The 13241-nt window shown below is 34.0% G+C and overlaps 1 non-coding gene across 8 annotated transcripts in view; it reads left to right on the top strand.

Moving 5' to 3' along the window:
- The window catches only part of LOC147832825 (uncharacterized), a 204760-nt gene that overhangs the window by 124750 nt on the left and 66769 nt on the right, over positions 1–13241 (top strand). The window contains exons 4-5 of one of the 8 annotated variants that reach the window (XR_015514959.1): positions 8528–8570; positions 11419–12239. The exons of 5 other annotated variants lie outside the window; for them this stretch is intronic. This is a non-coding gene — a transcript (uncharacterized LOC147832825). Of the gene's footprint in view, positions 1–8524; positions 9156–11418; positions 12240–13241 lie in introns of those variants that run through there. 2 more of the 8 variants (XR_015514960.1, XR_015514958.1) reach the window with 2 other exon arrangements.

Here is a 13241-nt window from a genome sequence, read left to right as displayed (position 1 = left end):
AGAAAGAACATGCAAAATTCACACAGAAATGCCAACTGACCCAGCTGCGGCTTGAACTAGCAACCTTCTTGCAGTTTTTGCTGAAATTAACAGGAATTTCCCATATCCTATATATTCCCCATATCGTGAAGCCATATATATAAACCTACAGTACGATGATTTGTGCAAAAGAAGTTTAACTGTGTAACAAAACACATACATTAACTTACTTGCCCTATTAATGTCAAAAAAGAACTCTTAAAATTGCTTGGTAAAATTGAAATCATCTCCCGCTTAAAAATCTGAGAGCGTAAACACACCATTAACCTCTGTCGTGTTTGTTTCATTCTTTTTGGGTGCTCTTTGCTGTAGAAACTCCAATCTCTTCTGCGCCCACCGGAGTTACTCGCCTTAATCATAAATTGAATGAAAATATCTCCGGGAGCTGCTAGCCTTGAGAATTAGCAGCGTGGCTGAAGGATTTGCAACAAAAGAAGGACTGATTATAGAAAGGACGTGGCCCTCTGAATCATCCTAAATGTATGAAATTGGCTAATGTCAAGGCCGCGGCATGAGCGCCCGGATGCTGGAACGCGCAGGTGGCGCCAAGCACAACAGTCAAGGCCCCGCCATCTTGTTTACACGATTCTCAGGTCTCTCTTTTGATCACGGCGGCCGGCGCTCCTCCTACAGGAGAAGCAGAGCCAACGAGAGAGAGATTGCAACTTTGGCCCTATTGTTTAACAGCGGAGGACACTGGAAATGATTCTGAAGAGCAGAAGACACACGGCGGCTCCGTGACCTTTAACTGCACTTCCTTAGCTGAATCTCATCCAATTAGACCACTGTATATTTTCCCTAATAGCGGCTGATGAGGCAGGGCGTATGAGTCTGCACGCCCGGCCCCGCGTTGCTATGCAGCGAGATGCCTGCTTAGCAGCAGAGGAGCGCTGGGGGATAAGTGAGCAGAGAGCTTTAATTTGATAGGGTTAGAATCCTGCAGGCTCCAGGGTCGCAGGTCATCAGGAGCTCGTCTCACACTGAATATGAAGAAATCAGAAGTAAATTGCTTACATCTGCTGCTGGTGGCTGGGGCCGGCTGTGATTGGCTCTTAGAGGTGGATGGCATCTCGCATGGGCGAGGCGAGGGGGCCTGGGTGTAAAGAAAGCTTGTAATTGGAGTAATTCAGCATTAATAGATGTTAAAAACATCCTCCAAGCAGCTGCTATGAAAAGCCAAGCCCGTTTCAAATGCTCTGATCTGGAGAGCGGCTTTTTTTTTTTTTGTTTCCGTTTTAATTCTCTGCTGTTTTTCTTTTTGTGCCGTGACTGCTGATGATGTCAAGCTCATGACATCGCTGTGATGTGAAGGTCACCTGTCACGCACTGCAGTTAAAGAACTGGGATGTTTACATGATTATTTATTGCTCCTCTGTTTGTTGTTTTGTATTAAAAAAAAAAAAAGCTGCATTTGTTGTGGAAAGCCACAAAAGTTAGTTTAACAAAATGTATTGTTTATTATTTTAATTAATTTATTTATTTATTTATTATTTTTTATTGTATTTGTTTTTTTTTATTATTTATTGTAATAATATTCCCCATTTAGTGTACACAGTGCTCAGCATAATTGAGTACACCCCATTTTGAGAATTCATATTTTTTATATTTTTTTTCAGTAAATATGGGTGTTTGAACAAAGCAGATTTATTAAACAGATATATTTATTAAAATAATATTTTTGTCACAGAACATTTTTAGGAATAAAAAATAATACATTTTAATTAATGCATAATACTGCTAAATAAATTACAAAGTACATTTTAATTTAATTTTGTATATATTTGTGTGTGTGTGTGTGTGTGTGTGTGTGTGTGTGTGTGTGTGTGTGTGTGTGTGTGCGTGTGTGTGCGTGTGTGTGTGTGTGTGTGTGTGTGTGTGTGTGTGTGTGTGTGTGTGTGTGTGTGTGTGTGTGTGTGCGTGTGTGTGTGTGCGTGTGTGTGTGTGTGTGTGTGTGTGTGTGTGTGTGTGTGTGTGTGTGTGTGTATATATTACTAGTTTTTGAACCATTATTGTTAATTTTTTTGTTAGATTAGCTCCAGATTTTGCTTCAGTGCTGACTAATCTAATCTATAAACACAACTATTGTAAAGCTTCCTATAAAAAAATATTACTTTAAATAAGAAATTTGTGAGGAGTGTACTTATATGCTGAGTACTGTAAATGTAAATACAAATTTAAAACTGGATTAAATCTAAAACTGCAAAATTAAACCTAAATGGAAATATAGTACTAATAATTTAAAATAAACAAAAATCAGAGCTTAAATTAATATAATTAAAACTAAATCAATAACCATATTTGTATATATAACTTAGTAGGCTATACCTGCTGATAATACAGTTACAAACTACGGTTGAAGTCAGAATTATTAGCTGCCACTTGATTATTATATACTCTTTTCTTTTATAATTATTTTCCAAATGATATTTAACCAAGCAAGGGAATTTTCACAGAATGCCTGACAATATTTTTTCTTCTGGATAAAGTCTTATTTGTTTTATTTTGACTAGACAAAAAGCAGTTAAAAAAAAAAAAAACATTTTAAGGTCAAAATGATTTGCCCCCTTAAGCTATATTGTTTTCAGTAGTCTACAGAACAAACCATCGTTATACAATAACTTGCCTAATTACCCTCACCTGCCTAGTTAACCTAATTAACCTAGTTAAGCCCTTAAATGTCGCTTTAATAGTGTCTTATATATAAATAGTAATAAATAAATAGTGTATATATATAATTCTGATTTCAACTGTTTATGGGTTTGAATTAAAATGAAATATAATATGTACTGATATGATATGTACTGATTAAAATACAGTATTTATAAGAATATCTAATAATAAATGTTTGTTTTTTTATGTTCACAGATCTTGCAGAAAAGCGGGTAAAATCTATGGGTTTAAAGACAATAAGTGAGAAAGTATACAGTCGTACAAGTATTTGTAGTATTCTGGGCCTGCACAATGATCATGCTTATACATCTATAGTTTTCTATTAACAAAATATTTTTGGGTTTAAAAACTAATGTTACAGCAAATGACATTTGATGTCTTCTGTAAATCATTAAAAATACAGCAAATAAATAAAATTAAACAATTAAAAACAAAGAAGTGCAAATGTCTGTGATATATATGTGAGTGTGACAAACAAACAAACTTTCTCCAGCTTACTCTTTCTCCTAAAGCACACAACATCCCAGCTTTAACACTTCCCTGAGCTCATGTCACTGCTATAAAACGGTCTCTGCAGCCCTGTCATTGGGACTGTGTCCAATGGAAAATTAGACTGACTGTGAATTATCGCAAATGTTCTGGCAAATGACACTCCATTTGAAGGTCTTTGTCACCAATTATGTGTCTATTAAAAAACAGTCAATCAGTCAATGTGTAAATAGCTAGCTCTCAGAGGGCTCACTCGCTGACAGGAGGCTGTCGATAGTCTATCTGATATGATTTAGCCGTTAAGAAACTAGGGACTCGCCTTAATTGTGGCTCCAAACCTCCCGACAAACTACATCTATTCCTTTTCTGCAGTAGCTGATGTGTCTGGTACTGCACTGCGTGTAAATCATTCAAAACCTGCACGGTTGGCTCTCCTGCCACCACACTTTTTCCAGTAAGTGTTTGAAGTTTACATAACCCCAAAAGCTTGGTTAAGAGGGTAACCCCCCCCCCACACACACTTCCACCACACCCCTTAACAGTCTACCGAGCAGCTCCGACATGTAACTAAACAAAAACACTAATTGGATGTCTGGCTGACTAATTTGATTTCCGAAAGAGCTGAAACCGAAACCCTGTTAGCTCCTTTCGACGACAGACGCTAATATTATGTTCTCACACTGTAACTGCAGTTTTAGTGGGTATCCTTTCCCCAATCAAAACAACCGCTGCTTACCATTATTGCATTATGTTACCATTTCGAAACAAATGACTGCATTCTGGTTCAGGCCAGTCGCTTTTGCTTGGACAGAGCCATTAGAGTGTCACTGCGCTCGTCTGTCTCAGGTGACATTAGACAATTACCGCAATTACGTTTGTATCTTTAGTATTGCAGTGGATGTATTTACAGGATCAAATCTTGTCACGGTGTGCTCGGTTAGATGGAGTCTATTTATAAATTGAGGAGATTATTTGTTTTATTTTTAGCGTACGTCCTGCTTCCGCTACGACTGTCAACAGTTTCAAGGAGGATAGACGTGGAGCGCCAATAAAGACGAGAAAAATAGGTCTAATGGTGGCTTTCAAGTATCCCCCTGGTACAGAGACTTCAGCTTTCACTGTCATCTCGCAAATCTGAGAATTTGCATAGAGCGCAGCTACTATTCTGGATTTCCACAAGCTAGACTGAGCACATTTTTACAGCCAGCGATCATCAAAATGAAAGATCTTCAGACTCTGTGCGGTGTTTGTCTGCTTCAGTCACTAATGGCGGATTGTTTTGATTTCGTTTGATTTCTGCGGATGGAAGTATATCAAGATTTACGGTCTCTTAGCGCACTCAAATTGGCCATTATGGAGTCTCGTTCTTTGGAAGAAAACATTATTTTAAAGAGCATGTGGACGGATAAAGTCCCCATACTTGCGCTGTATTGACAGGTGGATCTAAATATCCCCCCTGGGACGAGCTTCCAAAGCAAAACAGATTAAATAAATGAGTCACGCACCTCAAAGTGAATCTACCTTTTTGACACTACTTTGTAAGCATGATCTGCAGCGAATATTCATCAAGACGCAGATGATACAAATCCCTCAGAAGATAAGCACTTTCCTCAAAACTCAGCTAAAAGGATTTCGCTAATTCTTTGGTCCTTCCCATCTGTTTGGATGAAATTCTTAGACTGGAAAGGTTCATCACTTCAATTAGTAATTATATAACGTCTGATGCAACCTCCTTTCTAATGTTCAAGAAAGAAAGAGAGACAAGGCTTGTAAATGTCTCGGAGCTGTAGCTCAGAACATGGTAATAGGAATATCTAGGGGTCAGTCTGGGTTAGGCAGGCTTCCTCCACAGGAAATGAGCTTTTGCTGTGCTGTGTTCCCAACGTAATGAGCAACGCCCCTGTGTTTAATCTTTGCTAATATTGTTATAATAACTCAATGAATTATTAAAAACAAGCAAATATATGACTACATAATCCTAAGACCACCAGTGTGTTCGTAGGGCTGTGCAAATGCCATGTTTTCAGATTGTGTCGCTGATTTAAGCTTAATTGTTTAGGAGGAGGTCTGAAAGTCTAAATACATTGCAGTAAAACTATATTTGCTGTTCAAATTTAGGACATGTATATATATATATATATATATATATATATATATATATATATATATATATATATATATATATGTGTATATAATATATATGTATGTATATATATATATATCATTTTTTTATTTCTCTTTGCTATTTGGGCTTATTGGAACCTAATTAGAATAAAACCTTATTAGCATCTTTTGATATGATGTACTTTTAGAAAAAAATGATGTCCATATATGTGGAATTGTGGTATGAATTTACATAAAACCCTTTTTCCTTACTGTTTTTAATTCATAATTGTTATCGGCCGATAATCATATTTTAAGACTCATAAACCGATCACAATTGTTTATTTACGAGTTTGCAAGCTAAGGACACATAAGAAGTGTAATCTTTTTACGTATCAGAACTAAATGTTCTGTGTTTTCAACAGTATTGCAAGTTCATTAAATCCTGGCTGGAAATATTACGCCCGATTCACATGGGGCTTCAGCGTCAATGCTTGACAGAGGGCATGTCTTAAGTTGGGTCTGACGTGATTGTCATTGCAACAAATCACAGCCAACAAAATTCGTCAGCAATTAGTTACTATCTGAGCTGGTGTATTTGCATACATTGTTCTGATTATATATTCTGTATGTATATATATATATATATATATATATATATATATATATATATATATATATATATATATATATATATATATATATATATAATTTTTTTTACTTTAATATTTAATCATATAACTTATTGTAACATATGTATTGTAATAAGCAGTAGTTTATGGAACTATTTCCTTTTAATGAAGAAGAAATGAATTTATAGGTGTGCGTTTTAGCTCCTTATGCATCAAACATGCACTCCAAACTTCATTGAGCTAGTTGAATTCTTCTTCCAGATTTGCGTTGCCTCCAAATCTGTTTTTATCTATTTTGTTCTGTAAAGTTGCTTCTGATCATGACATATCCACACTAAATGGTATCTTAAGCTTAAGTATCATACTTGGGCTTAAAATGTGCTTTATGCATTAAAGCTTGGTTTCGGCTGATCACCATGACAAGGAATCTGTACTCAGTATTAGCTTTAAATCCTCATTGGAGCATCCCTAGTTTTCAGCATTTTTCAAATTAACTTCTATTATGTTCAAAAGAAGATAAAAAAAAAGCTTTGGACCAAGTGACGGGCCAGTAAATGATGGCAGAACTTTCCGTTTAGGGTAAACAATTCCTTTTACTAAGTTCAAGCAGGAGTATTAATTGAACTAAGATGTGTTTTGCTCTTACTTGTTTGTAACCTTAGACCACAAAACCAAGAATAAGGGTCTTTTTTTTGTAATTGAGATTTATACATATCTAAAAGTTAAAAATAAGCAAGATTTCCATCTTTGAGATACGCTAAAATTTGGTTGGTTAAAAAAAAAAAAAATCGAGAGAACATTGCCTTTTAAAGTTGTCTTAATTAATTATTTAGCAAGGGATAACAAAAATCATATATATTTTGATATTTACATTAGAAATTTGCAAAATAGATTCATGGAATATAATATGAACTTAATTTTTATTGATATATATATATATATATATATATATATATATAAAAGTTTTTGATGTTTGTTCAACTATTGCAAAATGATTAACATTCAGCATAAGACAAAGGTAAACATGCACACACATACATACATATACACTTATTATAACTTTATTTATTTATTTATTTTCATTATTGCTTTAATCACAATAAACAAAAACATGTTTTACTCTGACAAAAGCCATGTGAAATTTGGAAGAAATGTTTTCAGACCTTCAGAAAAAAACAAATAGTATAATTTTACTTGTGCCCAAATCTAATAAATCTAGTAAATCCAGACGATATACATGTATAGGCACCATCAACAAAGTCTCAAATCCATCTCCTACATTATGACCATATTGTGTCTATCCAGCACGACTGCAAGGGCAAAATCGTCCCCAGCTCGAGACGTTTCGCAAGTCAGCAAAAGCTAACGCTGATGTCGGTAATAGCTTGGCTTTGCTCTGAATTTCCATGATAAAGGTGGACACGGAGATGGGGAAAAAAGGGAAAGAAGAATAGTGGCGAAAATGAAGAGGCCCTTTCTGATCCGCATAATATTTCTTTTCGTAAGCATGAAGCTCAGTGTTGGACACACTTTAATGTCCAAATCACAAATGAGCAAATGCAAGTGTTTTGTCAATAGCTTGTAAATAGTTATTCATATGATGCTAATTTTACCCGGTCATTTCCATCACGTCATTCTACGCTGGAAAATTGCAATTAAGTTTGAATAGATAAAAAAAATCAGCAAAGAAACAGCAGACATGCCAACTGCTCTGCATTTCAAGGCTTGATTGGACTAGCAGCTAGTCAGTATGCGCTGCAGTGGGTTTCATTGCTGTTAATTGATCCTTTTTTTAATTAATGTGGAAAGAGGAAGGCCGTATCTCTGTCCTGTCGGCTCATCCTCTCTGTCTGTCATAACAGTATCAAACTCAAGCTCGTCGGGTTGAAACTCTGCTGTTCTATGTAGGCAGGTGGACTATTTTTGGTTGCTTTTCTTAGCAAAGCCATGCATATGTGCGCTAAAGTGATTGTCTGGGTTCATTAAACAGGTCGTTTTAATTTGCAAGCTTTTGCTTCATGAGTCATGTAAAGGTGTGTGAGATTATTACACATTTCTTTTCTTTCTTCTGAGCCTTTTACATTTCAGTTAAAAAGGCCAATGTGAATATCATATTACTTCCTGTTCAGAATTAATGCATTTGCTTTAACATTATCATGTCGTTAGAAGTAAAAAAAAAAAAAAAAAAAAAAAAAAAACTTCTTATATATTCTTTATAACAATTTAACATTCAAATAAAACCAAGGCCAGCCATGCAATTACCTATTTTTAATTGTGGCCAAGTCCAAAAAATGTTATGTTCATCAGTTGACTATGTATGGATTTGCCTACTGTTGGCTTAAGTTTATATGGTTTTCTTGGCCTCTGCAAGTGAAATACTTTTCTTTTGAAATAATTTTCAAAGGGGAAAAAAGAATGCTAATTTTAATAGAATCTTTTGCTTTAACGTGCCATTTTTGACCACAATCATCTTGATCATTCAGAGGTGTGAAGCAACATTTTAACACTTGACTTTCCATACTAAAACTTCATTTTTATGATTGCTGTAAAAGTTACCAAAAGAGGATTAGCTCTCTTTTTTTTCTCCTCAGCAGACGATGAAAAAATAATGAGGAATGGCAGCTGAAGACTGAACATGTACGTATCTGTTTCTGTCTAATTAAATCTGTGAAGGAGGCTCAGACTTGCTTCTGCCATGTGGTGCAGACATTCTTGCAGCTCTTTTTGTGGTGGCATACTGCCACCTATGGGCATAAAAATAAAAATGGCTGTAATCCCAACAGAAGGCACTTATCATAGCCTGTACTTGCACAAATGAATGTTTGATTAGTTTAAAATGTGCCATTTTATTATTACAAACTTTAAAGTCATATAATTGAGTTTTGGAGAGACTTTGGAATGCATTAAGAGTAGAATAAGGGTAGAACATACATTAAGTAGTCAGTTCTGAAGCCATATCTGGAGCTTATCCAACAAAATAACTTAAAGTAATGGTACAAAATCTAGTACAGCCAAATTTATGTTATAGAAAAATATGAAATACAAATTTGAAAAAGAGGAAAAATCAAGAAGCAAAAAATGTAAAAAAAAATTTAGTTGAAATTTTGTAGGTTGTAATTTATTTTTACATTATTTTGCTTGAATTCAATTGAATTATCTTTCAATTTCTAAATGCCTTTGGTCACTAAAATCTTACTTTAATAAATATATCTTTTTAATAAATTTGTCTTGTTCAAATGCACCAATATATATATATATATATATATATATATATATATATATATATATATATATATATATATATATATATATATATCGCATATTAACTGAGATATAGATAAAAATATACATTTTTAAAATGGGGTGTACTCAATTATGCTAAGCACTATATATAGATTTAGATCAGTGCTTATTTTCCATATCTTTGAAATAAAGAATAAGAGGAGAGCAGCTGCAGAAGTTTGCAGTTCTAGAAACTTAATTTATCTTTCCTAGAATGTGGTTGCCGTATCAGGCCTGTGACTGCAGAAAGAGAGCAAAAAAAGAGAGCAAAATAAAAGCAAAGCAAAAACAGGGAGAAGATGAGGATGATAAAATAGGAAGAAAAAAAAGCCAAAGTATGTTTCCAGATTTTTATCCTCCCACGGTCAGAAGAGTGACTGTGAGGAAGTCTTGGCCAGGCCACCTACGCTCTTCACATCCTCTCATCTCTGCCGCTGTTTCTCCATCATTTGTTTATTCATTCGTCTGTTTTATAGACGTCCTGCGGCTGCTGTCCCGCTCTCCAGGTGTTTAAGAAACTGTCAAACTTTTGACAGCTTCATTGAAGAAAAAAAAAAAAAAAAAATATATATATATATATATATATATATATATATATATATACAGTTGAAGTCAGAATTATTAGCCCCCCTGAATTATTAGCGCCCCTGTTTATTTTTTTCCCTAATTTCTGTGTAATGGAGGGGAGATTGTTTCAGCACATTTCTTAGCATAATAGTTTTAAAAACTTATTTCTAATAACTGATTTATTTTATCTTTGCCATGATGACAGTAAATAATATTTTACTTGATATTTTTCAAGATACTTCTATACAGCTTAAAGTGACATTTAAAGGCTTAACTAAGTTAATAAGGTGAACTAGGCAGGTTAGGGTAATTAGGCAAGTTATTGTATAACGATGGTTTGTTCTGTAGATTGTCGGGGAAAAAAATTGCTTAAAGGGGCTAATAATTTTGTCCCAAAAATGGGTTTTAAAAAATTAATAATTGCTTTCATTCTAGCCGAAATAAAACAAATAAGACTTTCTCCAGAAGAAAAAATATTATCAGACATACTGTGAAAATTTCCTTGCTCTGTTAAAAATCATTTTGGTAATATTTAAAAGAGAAAAAAAAAAAATTAAAAGGGGGCTAATAATTCTGACTTCAACTGTATATATATATATATATATATATATATATATATATATATATATATATATATATATATATATATATATATATATATATATATATTTGCATAACATTTTAAAGGCAATTTAAATATGGTGGGGTTCTGGAAGCATTGCAACAAAGTTAAGTAGATTAGTAAAATTAGCTTTTAATACTATGCATTTGTTTGTGTGTGTGTGTGATGAACATCACAAGAAATGTGCTGTTTATTGCGTACTACTTAGAGTTTTACTCATCGTACATTTTCTATACTCAGTTTCAACTTGACACATGTCAAAAAGCACCTCTGAAGAATTATTGTGAAATTTGGTGCCAGAAATTGAATCATATTTCCATATTCTTGTGATTTTTGGTAACAGGTGTATGCAGTATTGTATTAACTATATATCCTTTGCTTAATGCAAAATATATGTCCAACAGGACCAGGAAAACACACGTTTCTTCCACTTACACATGAAAAATATGGTAATTCCTCAAGTTATCTGCTATGATCTGGGCAATATCTTGCAGAAAAATGATATTTGCAAACCTAAAAAAGTGACTTATTTTTGAGTCAATGTAATAATCCTAAGAGCCCCTTTTTCCTGGTGTCATTGTGCTGAGGCTCTACGTATGTTAACACTATTAAATCACCTCAGATGTCTAAGTGATTCAATCTTATTCACTGTGGACAAGTGAATTGAATTCCCCTAAAGTGCCTGTCTAGATCCTGTCTATGTGTGACGGGTTGCTAGGTTGCACAGAGAGTTCGGAATCTCTTCAGCGCTGTGGTGTACAATATGTTTGTGTATGTCTGAAAACGCTTCACATTGGAAAATGCCTTGTGAATGTCAAATTAATGGCTTATCGATATCAGGAAGATGATGATGGTGAGTGTTGGCCACTTGAAACAGGAGCATGTTTTATATGAAGGCTGCACATATGGTGCACATACGGCCAGGAAATTATAGTCTTTCTAATTGTACAACACAATGTTATGAGCTAAATTCCTTGTAATTAATGAATAAAAAAGTTTACTTGTCTATTTCAGGTTAACACACGGCACGGCAAATGATGGACTCTGTGTAACATATTTTGACATCTGTTTGATTTCTCTCTATGCATTCCGCTCTATAAATGCTGGGTTGGTTTAATCTACTGTAACTTTGTGTCAGATATGAACAAGCTGATATTTAATTTAAAAAAAAAAGTACTCAGTTTGTCTATGTTTGACCCAAATTTGGTTTTTAACAGCCCAACGATTTTTTTAAGTATATATTCCAAATACTAATACTAAATAAGAAACTATATTTGTGCTCCCGGTTTCCCTTAATAAAATGTTCAAATAAATATTCTGCTTGACGCACGTCAAAAAAAAAAAAAAAATTCTTCGTTAGACTGTAATGAAATGCTGGGTTCCAAACAATCAATTTGTGTTGAAACAACATGAAGGAATTAAGTTAGCCGATTATATTTTTCTTTTACAAATTTAAGTGGATTGAACATAAAACAAATAAGTTATCGCTAAAAAAGACAACAAGAACTGTGTTTTTAACTCATTTTAAATAAGTAGTTTGGACAAACAGCAAACACAATTTTGTGAGTGTATACATTATACTCTTTAAATGTTGGGCTGTTTCAGACTACTGTAGCTCAAAATGGACAAACCCAAATGTAACTTTTAAAATACATATTTATATTTTTTGTAATTTTATCCAAATTTGACTATTATTTGTCCATATTTGATTTGAAGTTGGTTGAAAGCTACCCTGATTTTTTTTTTTTATGTATATTTTCCAAACACATACTAAACAAAATATAATTGTGCTTACGGTTTCACTTCAGATATAAAAAAAAAAAATGTTTTTGCTTAATGCACATGTCATTAACTTTTTTCACTGTATGCATTGCACTCTTTTAATCTACTTTAACTTTAACTTTAAAAACTTTTTTTTTTTTTTTGGCCAATTTGTCAATATTTGATTTGAAGTTGGTTAAAAACTACCCTGCATTTGTTTATGTAAACAGTGCTTAGCATAATTAAGTACACCCCATTTGAAAATGAATATTTATATTCTCAGTGCATATTGGCAATGTATTGTGGTGCATTTAACCAAAACAATAATAATATTAAAATAATATTTTAAAATATTGTAAAATAAAAAAAATAATAAACCTATAAAATTTCAACAATTTATTTTTTATGTTTTTGCCTATTTAAATTTTTTATAAGTTTTTTTCTGTAAGATATATATTTGGGTGTTCTAGTTGTTGGATTGTTATCGTAAGTTATTTTGTTAGATAAGCTCCAGTCTTATGTATATATGCGCAAATATAATATTGTATAGCTTCCTATTAAAATATGATTTTAAAAGATGAGGGGTTTACTTATATATGCTGAGCACTATAGAACTATATTTGTCCTATTTGTACTTCTCTTAAAAAACAAGAAGTTGTATATTTTCCAAACACAACTAAATAAGAAGCTATAGTATATTTGAACTCTCGTTCTCCCCTCCCCTAAATCATGTGTCGTTCCCTTGGTTTTGGCCCTGTCCTGTCAGAGACGCTCTATAGCACAGTGGTGTTTAGCGACCCTGACTCTCTGACCTGTTTTCCCGCTCTGCCTCAGCCACTTCTGCACGAATGGCCGCCGGCTCTCTCCATCTCTCCGGCTCGTCTAACTGATCAAGGACTGGTGTTAGGAGTGCCAGGCCGCACCAGCGTGCCCATCTTTGATTCGGTTAGTTTATTATGCTCTCCTGAGAGGCCGGCTGTTTCAGCACAGCGTGACAGTGGCCTGCAGGTCAGGTATAAGAATAACAATAGGGGCGCCTCTTTCCATCCTCCTCAAAGGCGGAGTCTGGACTCTTC

The sequence above is a fragment of the Danio rerio genome, chromosome 18 (assembly GCF_052040795.2).
Source record: "Danio rerio strain M-AB ecotype USA chromosome 18, GRCz13ab, whole genome shotgun sequence".
In the NCBI taxonomy this organism is placed as follows: Eukaryota; Metazoa; Chordata; class Actinopteri; order Cypriniformes; family Danionidae; genus Danio; species Danio rerio.
The sequence above is the reverse complement of the archived record's forward strand: the minus strand, read 5'-3'. Positions and strand labels throughout refer to the sequence as shown.